Source organism: Athene cunicularia (assembly GCF_003259725.1).
Source record: "Athene cunicularia isolate RWA chromosome 3 unlocalized genomic scaffold, athCun1 chr3_part1, whole genome shotgun sequence".
NCBI classification, from domain to species: Eukaryota; Metazoa; Chordata; class Aves; order Strigiformes; family Strigidae; genus Athene; species Athene cunicularia.
The window spans coordinates 34,174,296-34,190,357 of record NW_020799097.1 but is presented as its reverse complement, the minus strand read 5'-3'; positions in this window follow the sequence as shown (position 1 = coordinate 34,190,357).

Here is a 16,062-nt window from a genome sequence, read left to right as displayed (position 1 = left end):
TTAAATCTGTGGGATCAGGTTGAGTGCAACATGGTGAACTGGCTGAGGCCCTTGCAAGGCTATTCTCCATTGCTGCTGAGCAATGACAAGACAAATATTGCACCCATCTTCCAGAAAGGATGAATCATCCTCACAGAAGGAGAAATCAGGAACTACAGATCAATAGGATTTACTTCAGCCACTGTAACAAGTTGTGGAGAAAGTCCTCCAGGATGCCCTGTGAAGGCACTAAAATCCCAACCAAACAGGTGGTTTAATCCTGAGGAACTACGTTTTCAGATGCATACAGAAATTAAAACTTGTATCCCCCTCTTCCTTCTTTAGTCCCATGCCCTGTTTTTCATTTCTTTTCATTTTCTGGTTTGTGGCGAACACATAGCTATGTTGTTGTGTTGGTTTAAGCCCTGCTGGGACCAGAGACCATGTTGCCGTTGTCCCTCCCCCACACTTGGACACAAGTAGGGCACAAACCCTGGGTTAAAGTAAGAAGAAATTTAATACAACAGTGTGATAAACAATCTGAGCAACAATAGTAGCAATGATAACAACAGTAAACACTAATAACAGTGAACAAGACAAAAGATATACAGAGAAATACCGCAATGGATACAGACAGCCCCATGCTCCCCTCTACCAAAGCCACAAAGGAAAAAGTTCCCGTGCTCCCACACCCAGACCTGATGTCAGCATGGTATGAATAACCTGCCTGGAGATCCCTTCCCCCTCTCTGCTGGGGAAACTTAACCCTATCCTAGCTGAACCAGGACAGTTATGTTGGAGTATGTGTTTTTGTCTACAGAGTAAACCTTATAGAAGTGTTGTGGATGATTCAGCTTTTGCCTCACCTTTTCTCCAAGTCTTTCCAACAGCAGACTCTCAACACTGGTTGAGTTGCACTATTCTATATGAAACGTAGTCATCCTGGGGTTTTTTTTAGCCAATGATGAAACAACGAAGTTGAAGGCACTTAGTAGAACATGTTTACGGATATGTTGTATTTATTGTTAGCAAAATTACTCTACTGGCCTGAGGAGACCATAGGTATTTCATGTCTGGAGAAATGCCAACTGTATATTAGATTATTTTATCTTTGAAAGATTAAATGTAAAATATTTAATTCCAACTTAATTTGCTTCATTTACAAAATTGGCAGTTGGGTCCCTTTATAACACTTTTGTTTGGTAAAAATGTTAGTATGATTTATAGTTGAAATGGCTTCAGATTGCTCATTTAGCTGTCACTGTTGCTTTTATTTATTTATTTGTTTAATTATATCTATTATATTTATTTAATTGATTATATACTTTGCTTTCAGTAAACAAAAAGTTATAAACTAGCAAAAATAGTATTTCGCTCTAAAAGTTATGGTAATTCTATTAGAGAGCAGTGAACTTTGGATTAAATGCTTTAGAAGAAAAAAGAAATTATGTTTGTGTTCATGTACTAGTTCAAATTGTCAGAGTCATTTATACCAGGTCACATTCTTGTGTGGGTTGCCTTTTTGCACTCTCTTGTCTACACTTTAAATTAGACTTTGTGTGGTCTATCATTGTCTTTGCTGAGAAGTCATTTCTTATTTCCTGAGACACTGTGATGGTGGAGATCAGCTTAAATATCTGAACTGACAAATCCTTGGCTTAACACTAAGTTCAACAAAGAATTTGAGACCATGATTAACTTTAAGCACGATGATTTTCATGGGACTGATCATATGCTTTAAAGTAACCATGACCTTCTGCACTCGAATGTCTGTATCCAAGAAGCGAGGGCTTTGCTTGGTTAGGGGAGGGGAGCTGTGCTTTTCCCCACAGTTAGATGCTCAGACATAGATATCCACATGCCAGGATTGCTCACGCATTTGGAGACGACCTTGAGAAGAAAGAAAAAGGATAATACTGATTTGTATCAGTCGTGAATACTTCAGTAGTAATTTGATATGCACTTTTGAAAAGTCAATTGATTATTTCGGTTTGTTAAATATGGTGAAGATTTAGACCAATGTACAAAGCCTCCGTAAGACTAGTATGCTTGATTTACTAGCAAAGAGTGCTATTATGGCTACTTCACAGCCCCTTTGCGGCCATTATCATCTCCTAAACAACTTCTGTTACCCCCAGGTACTGGACAAAATTAGCCTTGATGCTAGAAGGCGGACTGCAATTTATAAGCATGCAAAATTTTTAATGCAAAATTCAGTTGAACTTTGTATCCCTTGTGGATCATCTCCCTTTTGACAAAAAATTATTACCATTACATCAGAATGAAAGCAGTGTAAGCATACATGTCTGAAACTGCAAACTACAATTCAGACGCTATTCTTAGTTGTACCTATTCTGAGATTCTGTATCTGTATAGACCCTTCAGATTCCCTGGAATGAAATCCCCAACATACACTTTTCACCTGAAGATCTCCCTTCCTTGACTTGCCTTTGCCTTATCTTACCCTCTCGTGTTAACTAGTTCCCCTTCTAATGAAGATACATCTGGAGCTAACAAAGGAAAGGAGCTAATGCAGCTGTTTGTGCGCCATCACTGGTCTCAGTCTTCTGCATGTTCTGTCCCTTTCCTGGCCCTTTGTTTCTTGTCTTTTTGGCAGTTAAAGCCAGTTAGAGAAGGAACTACATCTGTAAAAAACAAAGCACTGTGGAGACTATTTTTCAGTGAGCTCCTGAGGCTTACTGTAATATCTATAATACAAAATAGTTGAATGTGGCAACAGTTCAGTAAGGACAAGAAAAAAATAAATGGCATTTAGATCACATTCCTAGTTTCTGAGAAAATACTGAGGGACAGAAGAAGGAAAAGAAATAGACTTATGTCTGGAAAAAGCTAGCATACGTAGCTAAGGTCCCTAGCATGAAAAAAGAACTGTGTCACAGACATAGCTGAGGTTAAGAATAGACATATTACATCATCTTTTGCACAATGCAGTAGTGGGAAAAGAGAGGAAATGAGGCCTTAGGAGAGGAATAAATAAATTACAGCCAGATTTTATAGAAAAATGGCTAGACTGGAAGCTCCTTAGGAAAAATCTGGATTGTGGTCTGTGTTAGATACAGGTGAGGAAAGACTGGAAAGAACTCTTCTAACAAAAAGAAAAGAATAGTTGGTGTTACTGATGGCATGGAAGAAATCATCACAGGATCTGAGAACATTCAGTTGTTTTGTTTTGGTTTGGTTTGGTTTGGTTTTTTTGTTAAGAGATCCTGTAATTACTTCAAGCATGTTAGTGATGGTGACAAGCTGTGCATCAGCCTTTCGCACTTTAGTTTCCCCAAGCCCAACAGGAACAATGTACACAAAACTCTGAACAGTTCCTTTCCCACATCCAAGACTGTAATTAAATTAGTCAAAAGAAATTCTCTTGAGAGCAAATTCTACCTTCAGAAGTGTACTTCTGGTGTCTTGTTTAGCATGTGGAAAAATAAGGGAGTTCCATTAGTCCAGTGAGAAAACAGAATCTCTACAGGGTGGGAGCTGTGCTCAGCACTGGCAACATCCCATCCTCCTTGGAGAAGGGCACTTAGATGGAAGGACTGTTACCAGTTGGGGTGTGCAGAGGAGCTCCCAATAAATGTAGCCCACAAACCAGCTGAATGCTGGGCTTCTTTGCACAGACCTAACAAATGCTTCAAAAACTCTGTCTTTATTTCATTGGTGGCTTTAATCATGAATAATCAAAATAGGAATACTTAACCTGTTAAACCATAGTTCAAGGAATTTAGCTAGATGGGCTATCAGTCTCTAAATCTTCTGGTAGGGCTTTGTAGAAAGCTCTGTTCAGTGCTTGCATTTCTAGCCTGGAGCAGAGAAATGGAGGGAAGGAGGAAAAAAGTGTGTTCAGTGTTTCTTAGTTCAGCTGGCGAAAAACAACATCTCAGCTCTGGAAGTATAGACTAAAAGTCTGAAAGCAATTTAAACTGTTTGAAGAAAAATTTGGAAAAATAAACAAAGTCCATATGGTTACATGGGAAAAATGCTGGATACTAAATGATTAAGTTAGAAGCAGGTGTCAGGCAAAGATTATAAAAGCTATAGCCTAGGAATAAAGGCAAACTGGGGATGATACCCTACATCTACTGGTCTACTGAAACCAACCATTTGTCTAATTCTGAAGCACTGCATCGATATGTAGAACAGGGTGGGGTCTACTTCTTGGAATCCCTCTTTTGTTTCTGGACGCTGAAAAGATGGAAACATATTCTGGAACATCCTGGAATTTAGTACCTAGTAACTCTTATCACTCTGTGTTTTTAATAGTTATACTAATTTCTGAAATTTTGTTTAAAGTTCTTCAGCATGCTGATATAAGTTTGTTTGAAACAATCAAGCAGATTCAGGAAAGGTGTTTGCCGTGTAAAAGACGATAGCTCCTAATTCCAGTCTCACTTGGGGCCTGTGTCTAGGAGAGTTTGTGTCCTTGTAACAGACAAAGGAGCAGTTTGTAATTGGTTTGCATTCACACCTCCATCTAAATCCTAAACTAAGCCAGTGACAACATAAGATCTTCTCACGTTGTAAAAGGATCCATGCTGGTTTTGTCTGACCCTTATTTAGAGAAGCAGCTCTTAGATTATAAGAGGCACTGCAAAGGTGTAGAAGTCTAATGAGACCTGTAAATGGACACCATGAATCAGAAAACCTTTTGCCTCAACCACAGCAACTCTTTTCAGGGTAATGCTGGCCCTGTGCTGGCCTCCAGGAGACCAGGTAATAGATTCCTTCCATTGCTTCCATCTTCACAGTGGCTTCTTGACTCTGCTGGCTTCATCTCACAAACTTACTGCTGCAAAGCTCTTAGGATACTTTGAGCAAGCTCTCATTAATGGAGATCAGACAGAAGATACTGCATACATGTATGACAGGAATAATTTAAGAATGATTGAGTAAAATTAACTTTGTTATTTTAAAAATTTTGATGTTCAAATTTGCAACTATAACACTTTTTTGAAGAGTGCTTTTAAATAATTTCCTACTGTATATAAAATAAAGTGAAAAAAATTATCATTGTCTGATTTTATACAAAGCTAAAATAGAAAACTGCTTTCTAATCATTGCACAATCAATGAAACACAGTGTTACAGGAACAGACAATGGAAATTTATGCACTTGGATTCATTTTTAAAGAAGAAAACAAATAACATTTAGCGGTTTGCGTTTGTGGGGGTTTTTTGTCAGATCAGAGGAAACTGTTTTATAAGTAGGCTTCCTGTTACAATTTCAGATTATCATTTCCTGATTCCAGATAGATTACCTGTTCTCAGTCCTCCAAAGTAAACTAGTTTAAAAAACCTTCAGAACTATAGAGGATTAAGCTGTCAGAAATGTAAGTCTGAATGTAGGTAAAACCTGCTCTGGTTGCTATTTTAATCTGAACAGACACTAGCTCAGCCTACTCAGAAAATAAAAATAAATTTGAAACAGATGTCAAGAAGTCACATACTTTACAGGAGCCCTGCCTGGAATGGCCTAACCAAGCAGGGTCACTATGGTTGAACACTGAGACTGTTTAAGTATAAATTCCAAAGTGAATGGGCATATTATGGCAGTCTTCACTGTTTCCATTATTACCATGTTTTTACAGGGTTTAGAACTCTTCTACAGTTTAAAATGTTGTAACCCAACCGAATTCAGTGTGGTGTTATTATTGCAGTAAATCCCTTCAAAAAAGGACTCTTTTAGCTGTCATTTTGAATTTGGCAAATACAATAAGAGAGATCATCATTTGGCTTGTAGTTGCTAGGCAGTACCACAGAAAGCTGTCTTGCCAGTAGAGCAACTCAGAGCTTCTCAGCACTGGAAGCAAAATTTAAATTCTACCACCAGGTTTCGGCCAGGATGCTCCTGTTTTGGGGATGGGGAAGAAGGGTAAGTGATACAGCTGAAATGGTAGGGAGACAAATGCTATTGCTATTCCAAGACTTCAATATACAGCCATCAAAAAGCCTCTGATAAATCCATTTTGCTGCTGCTCTGAGTCCTTGTATCTTTCCATATATGCCAGTATACACCCACAAGTGTGGCCCACAAAGATAAAGTCAAGCATCCCCTACACTGACTGCCTCATACCCTGGTGGGACAACCTCTTTCAGTTACTACTGTCACCAAAAGTTATTACTTAATCTACAGTCCAGCAAGAAGAAACACCTTAATTCCCTCATCAGTACACCCTTCCACACAAATATTTGCTTTAAATGGAGGGCTGAAATGGAGTTTACTGCTCCTTGCTTGCTAGAAAGCCCCAGGACCTCACTAGGGTAGGGCAGTGAGAAGGAAGGGAGAACAGTGACGTGGAAGCATGTGTTGCCTTAGGAATGAGCTGAGAGAGTCTAGTAATTTTTTGGAACTAAAAACTCCTCTGGTTTTACTTAATTTATCCGGGAATATTGTCCTGAATTCTAAATGGCCATTTTTTTCACACTGTGTACAAACATGTGGTCTGAAATCTACTTCTTTAACAATGTTTTTGAATTATCCCGCTTGTTTATGCTTATCTTGATTGTCTGAATGGGATATTTTCCATTTCCATTAACACTGGAAAACTAAGGGCAACTGAGACAGTACCAATGGTATGTGATCTAGTGTGTTCATGTCAAATATTGATATTTGTCTACGTGAAATTTTATGCTGGATTTTTAAATTGTATTCCCTTCTTGAGAGATGTGGTCACACCAGAGGGAGGAGTGGGAGTGGGAATGATAGGGAACTATGTTAAGAACCAGTATCAACTTGATTTTCATGCTGGAACTTTGTTTTTCAGTCTGGAAGTCATCTGGAAGGCATTTTTCCTTCTAGTTTGGTTTTTAGGCACCTACTAGTAAAGTATCTTCTTGCTGGCATTAAGCCTTTATACACTGGAAATATATTGGAATTTATGACTCCATTGATTGCTGATGATTTGCATGTACATAAACCACAGAGTTAAAAATAAATAACAGCCTGTAAATTAAGTATGAGAAAGAACTAACAAGGACTGTTTAGTTCATTATTAGATCATGAGATAACATGTATCTTACTCATTTTAAATGTTGTGAAATCCTTTCAGGAAAGCTATTTAGCAGCTCAAATGCACTTTTTTTTTTTTTTTCAAAAAGTTAACATATATCTATGACACTCAAGGTCTTTGTCTCTTGGGTACATTTTTCTTGTTTAACGTCCAGCATTTTGTAAAATCCTTTGGTCTTAATGAAATAAATGGAGGAAACTATTTAAAGAGTTCATCTCCACCAAAATGGAGTCTTGAAATTTGAAGTTCTGGTTGTGACAAGTTTTCATTCTGAGTTTTATATTAATTGGTATCTTGGCATATATAGAACAAAATAAAAGGACAATCAAGTCCAGCAACTGTGTTCCAGACCTAAAATATATAAATTTTCAGTTAATTTATGTTAGGAATCCAAATAGACAAAAGTACTAGATTAATTCTCCCTTCCCTTCCCTTCAACTTCACTGAAGCAAAGGGGCTTAAGCTGCTTATAAAAATTTCCTTTATTAAGTGTAACTTTTCCCTGTTGCTTAAGAGAGCACTACAAGATGAATAGTTTTCTACAAACAAAACATGAACCAATCTGCCGCATACTGAAAACATCTGCCTAAATTACAAAAAAACCCCACCAAAACAACCCAAAAAACTTAGATACCATAGAACTCTGCTATTCTGAATTTATCTGTTTCCTATCTTTGGTAACGTTTCACTTCATTTTCTGGTATTTTCACTTGCTTTTTTGGATGCATATGACAAACAATTATGATTAAGACTATGACTGGAGGATTAGTCTTCTATTTTCTTTTTGCTTGAGTGAACCAATTGAAACAGATGATCACAAAGTTTAACTTTCCTTGGTATCAAGGAGAGCATCTGGAGCAGTTTGCTTTGACTATGTACCTTTTTAAAACATACATCCTCAAAACATTTCCAGTTAGTTTCATGAGGCCCATTTCTTCTCTCATTTAACTTGGATAAAGACAGGGATTACTCCACTCAGCGGAGAATGTTAGGTTGCTTAAGTAAATGAAAATTTCAAGTAAATGAGAGCAGAAGCTTTCATCAGTAGAGTTTATCTTTTTCTGCTTCAACTTTTGTATTTACTTGAGTGCCAGACAAAATGGCAGTTTCCCAAGTCTCTAAGTAATAAGAGAATTATAAATTATTCTTTCTGTTACAACAACTCTATGTGAGCTGTAGGACTGAGGCATGCCTTTCAGCTGCTCTCTCTGCTGCATGCCCCACTTGTTACTTGACTTCACTGGGAGGAAACCTGGGGCTGGGCAGTAGAGGCACAGTGCCATGGTTCAGTGACTGGACACTGGGTGACTAGGCAAAACTATATATACTCTGTGGAATTACATGCATACGTCTTGTCAGTGAAGGTCACCAGAAGACTTCCATTTAGGTGTTTTTTTAAGCAGCATGAAAATGTATAAACAGAGCACTTAGCTATGTTTACATTTTGAGGTGAACAGTGATGTTCCACTACAAAATTGCATCAGTTTCTCTTCACCAATGTCTGCTCCTGCTGTCACCTCAGCAACCACTGCAGCATCCTCATTCTTACTTTTGAATGTCATGGAGACCACTCCTTACCACTGTAATGACTCTCATAAATGATATGACCAAATTATTTATGATCACAGGCAGCATGCAGGAAAACTGAAACACAGATATTTTGCTAGCCTTAGAAAGGAGACATTTATAGCTAGAAGTGAGGACGAGAGCTTTTGATTTCTAGACCTGTTGCATAACTATTTATTTTTTTATCCTCATAAGCAAAAATGTTTATAAACGCTGTTCAGTTATTTCTTCTTTTTAATTGTCGTGTTCTAGCAATTTAATATATCACAATTTGAAATGCAAAATGAAAGGATTAACATACTAATTGGGATGCTTTAATTCAGTGTTTAATTTATTTGCAATTTAGATATTCAAAATATGAAGACTGGCCCCAAAGGCAGAAGCTAAAAGAATTTTGCTTAATTAAAGATACTGTTTTACCAATTTTTGTAGTATCTCAAAGAACTTGTATTACATGATAATGCATTGTATTCTTAGTGAACAAAAGTTAAGGAATAGATCAGAATGGTATGGAAAACAAAAGGACCTGGGGCAAAATATGTTCCTCCTATGTTTCCAAGAACTTCCATGAACTTGGACTCTACACTAAAACATTAAGTATATGTTCTGCTGGCAATGGGATACTAGGAAAATCCCTAGAATTTTCTGTGCTCTTGGCAAACTTCCTGAGGAAAACTAAGCTTAACAACTGCATTTCATTGAAAACCAGGTAGTGCACCTGAACTTCACTTTTTTCAGTAACTACAAAATCCATAAATGATGATTTAATAGTAAAGTGTGAAGACTCTCTGATTTTTGTGACCATGTGGATAACATCAGATTTGGAGCTTGTAACAGAAAAAAGACTTGTATCACTCTTTCTGATAGTGCCCATGTAGCTTACTGATGTGAGGAAAGTCTCTTGTTGTCATACTGCACTCTTGATGTCATGTTGGTGGAAGTATTGGACTGCTTCTTTCTTATTAGTATAATTTTCAGTCATCTTGTCTCCTCTGTTTTTCCTCTTTTCAACACCATCTCATCTGACACTGTTGTCCAACATCTATCATATTTTCTTCCATGAGTATTTCCTGAATGATTTGGCCTCATCTTTCATTCTTCTTGTCCTAAGAATTTTCCACCCTCCTTGTTGAAAACACCCATTTCAAGTCATGACCTTTCTTAATATTTCCTCCCTTTTTAAAATCTGAAACATTGATTCAGCTCTCCCATTGAAAAAGATTTTTCAACTTCATGTCTCCATTAGTGTATTTACAGCATAATGTAAAGTTATCCAAGCCTTATGACAAAACTGACAAATCTCAGGTAAATACTGCAGCTATTGTAGTAACACAAATCTTAAAATAAGTTGCTAAAGCTGCTTGAGAAATGATAAACTAGATCACAGCATGCTGTTTATTGTATTGGACTGTAAACCACACATAATCCAACTAGTTTGACGCTATCTCATTTACAAGTTACTTCATGTCTATGGTGGCTATAGAAGATTTCCTGAAGTTTTGTCTTTGTGAACTTTCTCAGCTCGTGCTCATCTTCTCATCTCATTGATTATTTTCTTCCCCTTCCATAGTTACTTCATAAACATCTCTCTTCACCATTCCCTCCCCCTTCTCTGAAGGTCCATTACACCACTCTTCCTGTAAGCTGTTTTACACCAGCATGTGCTGATCTGTTATTATCTCGATAAGAAAAGTGCTCAGATTCTGTGAAGTATTATCTAAAACAGTATTTATTAGAGCTAATAAAATAAAGATATCTTACTGTCCTGTAGATGCTGGGAACCCCAAACTATGAAGCATCTAAAGAGACTCCAATGAATTTGTAGCATGCTGTGCAAAGGGTTATTTTATTTTGGTCATTTGAGATATAACAGGACTTTTACAAGAAAACAGCTCTATTCATAATTTCTAATGCCAAGCAAAAAGGCTGCTCATGTGAGAACTTCTTGTTGCACTTTTAGGTAAGTCAAGGACACACAGGTATTTGCAGGTACCAAGAGTGAGCTGCCTGCAGACTTCTCTGATGGCAAAGATGCTGTGAGGCTATGCAGGGTGGAAATCAGGAGGTCTAAAGATCAGCTAGGAATTAATCTGGCTTCAGCAATCAAGGATAACAAGAAATGTTTCTATAAGTATGTCAACAGCAAAAGAAAGGCCAGGGAGAGCCTCCATCCCCTGCTAGATGCAGGAGGAAACATGGTAACAAGTGTTGAGGAAAAGGCTGAGGTGGCAAAAAGAAGGCCAAAGAAGGTAAAAAATACCTTCTTTGTCTCAGTCTTTAATAACAAGACTAGATGCACTGAGGGAATCCAGCCTCCTCAGCCAGAAGACAGAGACTGGGAGAACAAACCCTGCCACAATGCAGGAGGAGACAGTCAGTGACCTGCTGCATCACACAGACACACACAAGTCTATGCGACCGGATGGGATACACCCGAGGGTGCTGAAGGAGCTGGCTGGGGTGCTCGCCAAGCTGCTTTACATCATTTACCAGCAGTCCTGGCTGACTGGGGAGGTCCCGACAGGCTGGAAATTGGCCAATGTGACGCCCATCTATAAGAAGGGTCGGAAAGATGATCCAAGAAATTACAGGGCTGTCAGCTTGACAGCAGTGCCTGGGAAGGTGATGGAGCAGCTCATCCTGGGTACCATCACACAACACATGCAAGATAAACAGATGCTCAGGCCCAGTCAGCATGGGTTTATGTGAAAGGCAGGTCCTGCCTGACAAACCTGATCTCCTTCTATGACAGAGTGACCTGCTTATTGGATGAAGGAAAGGCTGTGGATGTTGTCTAACTTGACTTTGACACCGTTTCCCACAGCATTCTCCTGGCAAAACTGGCTGCTCGTGGTTTGGATGGGCACACACTTTGTTGGGTAAAAAACTGTCTGGATGGCCGGGCCCGAAGAGTTGTGGTGAACGAAGTTAAATCCAGTTGGCGGCTGGTCACGAGTGGTGTCCCCCGGGGCTCGGTTTTGGGGCCACTCCTGTTTAATATCTTTATTAATGATCTAGACGAGGAGATCGAGTGCACCCTCAGTCAGTTTGCAGATGACACCCAGTTGGGTGGGAGTGTTGATCTGCTCGAGGGCAGGGAGGCTCTGCAGAGAGACCTGGACAGGCTGGAGCCATGGGCTGAGGCCAACTGGAGGAGTTTCCATAAGGCCAAATGCCGGGGGCTGCCCTTGGGCCACAACAACCCCCAGCAGCGCTACAGGCTTGGGGAGGAGTGGCTGGAGAGCTGCCAGTCAGAGAGGGACCTGGGGGTGTTGATTGACAGCCGGCTGAACAGGAGCCAGCAGTGTGCCCAGGCGGCCAAGAAGGCCAATGGCATCCTGGCTTGTGTCAGCAATAGCGTGGCCAGCAGGGTCAGGGAAGGGATCTGACCCCTGTACTCGGCACTGGTGAGGCCGCACCTCGATTCCTGTGTTCAGTTTTGGGCCCCTCACTCCAAAAAGGACATTGAATGACTTGAGCGTGTCCAGAGAAGGGCAACGAAGCTGGTGCAGGGTCTGGAGCACAGGTGGTACGAGGAGCAGCTGAGGGAACTGGGGGTGTTTAGTCTGGAGAAGAGGAGGCTGAGGGGAGACCTCATCGCCCTCTACAGCTCCCTGAAAGGAGGTTGCAGAGAGCTGGGGACGAGTCTCTTTAACCAAGTAACAAATGATAGGACAAGATCCCTCAAGTTGCACCAGGGAAGGTTTAGACTAGATATTAGGAAGCATTTCTTTCCAGAATGGGTTGTTAGGTGTTGGAATGGGCTGCCCGGGGCAGTGGTGGAGTCCCCATCCCTGGAGGTGTTTAAGAGTCCAGCTGACATAGCACTGAGGGATATGGGGTAGTTGGGAACTGTCACTGTTAGGTTAATGGTTGGACTAGCTGATGTTCAAGGTCTTTTCCAACCTTGATGATTCTGTGATTCTGTGTATCAGCTAGCATGTTTATCCTGTGTCCATGGAATATGCATGGTACAACGTGGGACTTACGGTCATGGCATGCGTGCAGCACAGCACAAGTCTGCACTAAGTCATTTGTAAATGTGCAATGCAGGAGTTAGTCTTCCAGTCAGGATCACTACACAAGTCCATGTACATGAGTAGTTTCTTATCGTCTTAATCCATTCCTCTTTGCAATTACTTCCTCCTATGCTTTACTTTTCCTCAATACTAAATATTTTGTCTTGATATGTCCCACCGACTCTCAGGGATAGCTCAGTGCAAACATCTACTTTGTCTTCTCCATCTCTTATTCTGTGGCAGATTTTTATATTGTCACCAAGCCAGCCTTTTCTATTTTATATTTTATATAAATTATTTTTCAGTCCTCCCAGACTTCTACAGCCAAAGATTTCTGTCACAATCCCACTAGTTCATCTTCTGAGTGTGGGTTTCTACCAGATTGAAATGGATTTTAATAAGATGAAACTGATAAATAAGTGATCCCTTTCACATGCCTCTTGCCTGTGAACAAATTAGTCAGAGCATTTACTCAGAGAATGAGGTATGAGTGAATTCTTATGGGTTTAGGCCCTGGTCCCAGGACAGTGTGGTCTGTCCCAGACTCTGGTTCACTGTGAAAGGGCAGAGTGTCCCCTAATGCATTTGGGGCATTGGGAAAGCTGGACGGTGAGAAGAAGAAAGAATAGTCTTGAATTACTTGCAGCTTTCTTGAGCACATTTACTTTTACTTCAGACAGTTAGTTCTCCTAAACCTCATCTAGAGTCAGATGTCCAGTACACTGATCACTTTGGTAAACTAAGTGTCTCTGTGACTCATGGTCAGCTACTCTTGTGTGTTTGATTGAATATTGTCCCTGCTTTGCTATAAGCATAGAAGATTGTTTCTAGAGTACCCTATGGAAAATTATTGACGTTCCTCATGTTAAGAAGTCTCTCTTTTAAATTGTTTATTTATTTAAAAATTGAGCAAAAACCAAGTGCTGGCATAACCACAATGGCAGATGACGTAGCTGTGATCAGAACTTTTCAGACCTAGAGATCTATTAGAGAGATACATAAATGTGGACTGCAGTGGTACTCCAGACATTTATTCCATAAAATAAACCTTTCCTGAGAATGAGTGAGGCAAGAGGTTTAACCTGGGAGGCAGACTTCCGACCCAGAAAAAAAGTTATGAGTTTAGCTGCACTGAGAGGCAAGACATAATGTAGAGATCAGGATTGCTTTTTAAGGCATAGCTGAGCATTTAGTGCCTAAATCAAAGAAGATCCGGCTTTGACTTTCATTTATTAAAAACTGTAAAGCTATGTCTTCAGTGTTACTGAAAATTAAAAGCATCTTGAGCACGACTCTAATCTCCTCTTTCTACAGACCATAATCTTTTCCCCAAGTTTGTCAGTAATGTTCTTGGGGGTACTTTTACTGTAAATATTCTGTTTTGCCCACTAGTAGTGGCTTCCAAAGCATATAAATTAAATGAAAAAAATGTCAGTAAACAATATATGAGGAATTTTATAACTGATAGATCAGTGATCACATTAGAGATCAGATGCCTTCTTTGCAAGTCTATAAACTTGGCTCCTAGAAGAGCCAAATTCCAGAGCTACTTCAGTTGCTTCTTTACTTCGTGAAATTGCTTTGTTTAGCACAGCAAATGAAAATAACATTATCAGCTGGTAATGGTTTCTTCCTTCTCATCATTGTAATGTGTAGTTATTAAAATACTGTAGCAGGTCATGTAGTTTTTACTTCTGTTTTTTGCATATTTATGCTACATTCCTTTGTCTCAAAGAAAATATGTTAATTTTCTGATGCAAATGCCATACATGGTCTGCTAGTATGGTTAAGAGGTTAAGAGAAAACAGACTCAAAGGAGGTTAAGAAAATATTTTCACATCGCCATTTAATTATCTGAGGTCATTCCTAAAATAAATTTTGTTCTATTATTTGAAATGGATTTATCTTACTTCAGTTAAATTAGTTTTTACTTCCTTTTCCCAAGAATGAAAAGATATATGAATTTGCCCTTCAGGTAGGCTGAATAAATCTTTAAGTTCATTCAAAAGGTGAGTGAGTACTTATGAAATAGGATATATTTCATGGTCAGTGCTATTGAAATTTGTATTTTCATTTTGTATTCTGCTTGAACAGAAAATAATTTATTCTCTTGTAAAATGACCTGACATGATAGATCTGTGGGCTTTTTATGGTATTAAATTTAAAGCAGCCCCCTTCACTGGCAATGACCTATTGATGCTTTAAGCTGGAACAAGAGGTTTCTCAGCACCCTTCTTGAATATTGTACCTTTTTCCACTGAAGACTGTCTTCAGTGTTGTCTGGTATATCATGGAACAGGCAGTTCTCTATTTGGGTACAGATATCTAGCTGGCACTGGGACATCTTTGTGATGGTACTGGCTGCATCTGGAAAAAATAAAATACAGACCTGCCTTTCACCACATTTTTCTTCATTGTGGAAACCATGTTGTTTCTTAACTTCAGTCTTAAGGAAGGCCAAAAGGAAAGATCCATGCAGAAAATAGAGACATTTCAGGAAGTGGACCAATTATCTCTATCAGTTTATGGGTCTTGCTGAAAAACATAGTTGAAAGTGCTACAAAGTTTCACTGTCTGCTCCTGATAATATGTATTCCCAATACTTTGTTTTTCTGATATGACTGTTTTCAGAAGAGTGTTTTAATCCCATAGGAATTCTACATTTTCTCTTAAGATATATCACAAGAGCATCTCTTGAGAGAATATGCCATATTCTCTCCTGCTTCATCCAATGCTGAAATTTTATTTTACAACTTGTGAGCTAGAAATATTTGCTGTGAGCAGGAATAACAAATGTTTTTGTCACCACAGTTCTCAAATTTATATTTTATGGATCTGAAAAGACCTTTAAGAGTGCAAAGAACACTTGTTTGCTGTTCCTCCTACACATCTTGGTGTGCTGGTCCTTCTATACCTATTACATATCTCATGTTACATTGAGGAGCACTGATCACCAATATACCAGAAGAAAGAGAGCAAGAAATAAATGTGGGAAGGAACTTTCAAGCTTTTATCAGCCTCTGAAAGAGACCAGAGATATTTATTGTTTATATAATTTTGAAGGTAAAAATTTAAAGTGAAACTCAAACCTTATTCTTATGTAATTTGTTTTTACGTGGAGATAGTTGCTGGTATTGTACATATGAGAGAAAAATATTGGGTTTGTTTATGAAAGCTTCTGAGATTAAAATCTTGGAAAATTGTTTATGTCTTTGCAGTACATGTTTCACACTGCTATTGTTAATGTGAAAAACAAACATTTATATTATGAATCACACAAAGTATCACAGTGATATATTAAGGAAAAGAAAGCTTTCCACAGAAAGTGTACTTTATCTGAAAGCAACCTTATGAGAAGGTTACCTCTTATAAGTAATTTGTCTGGTTTTGTCTGAATGACAAAAAAAAAAAAAAAAAAACCACCAAAAAAACAAAAACTCGGCTTTCAAATGCATCTTGGGAAATCTGACT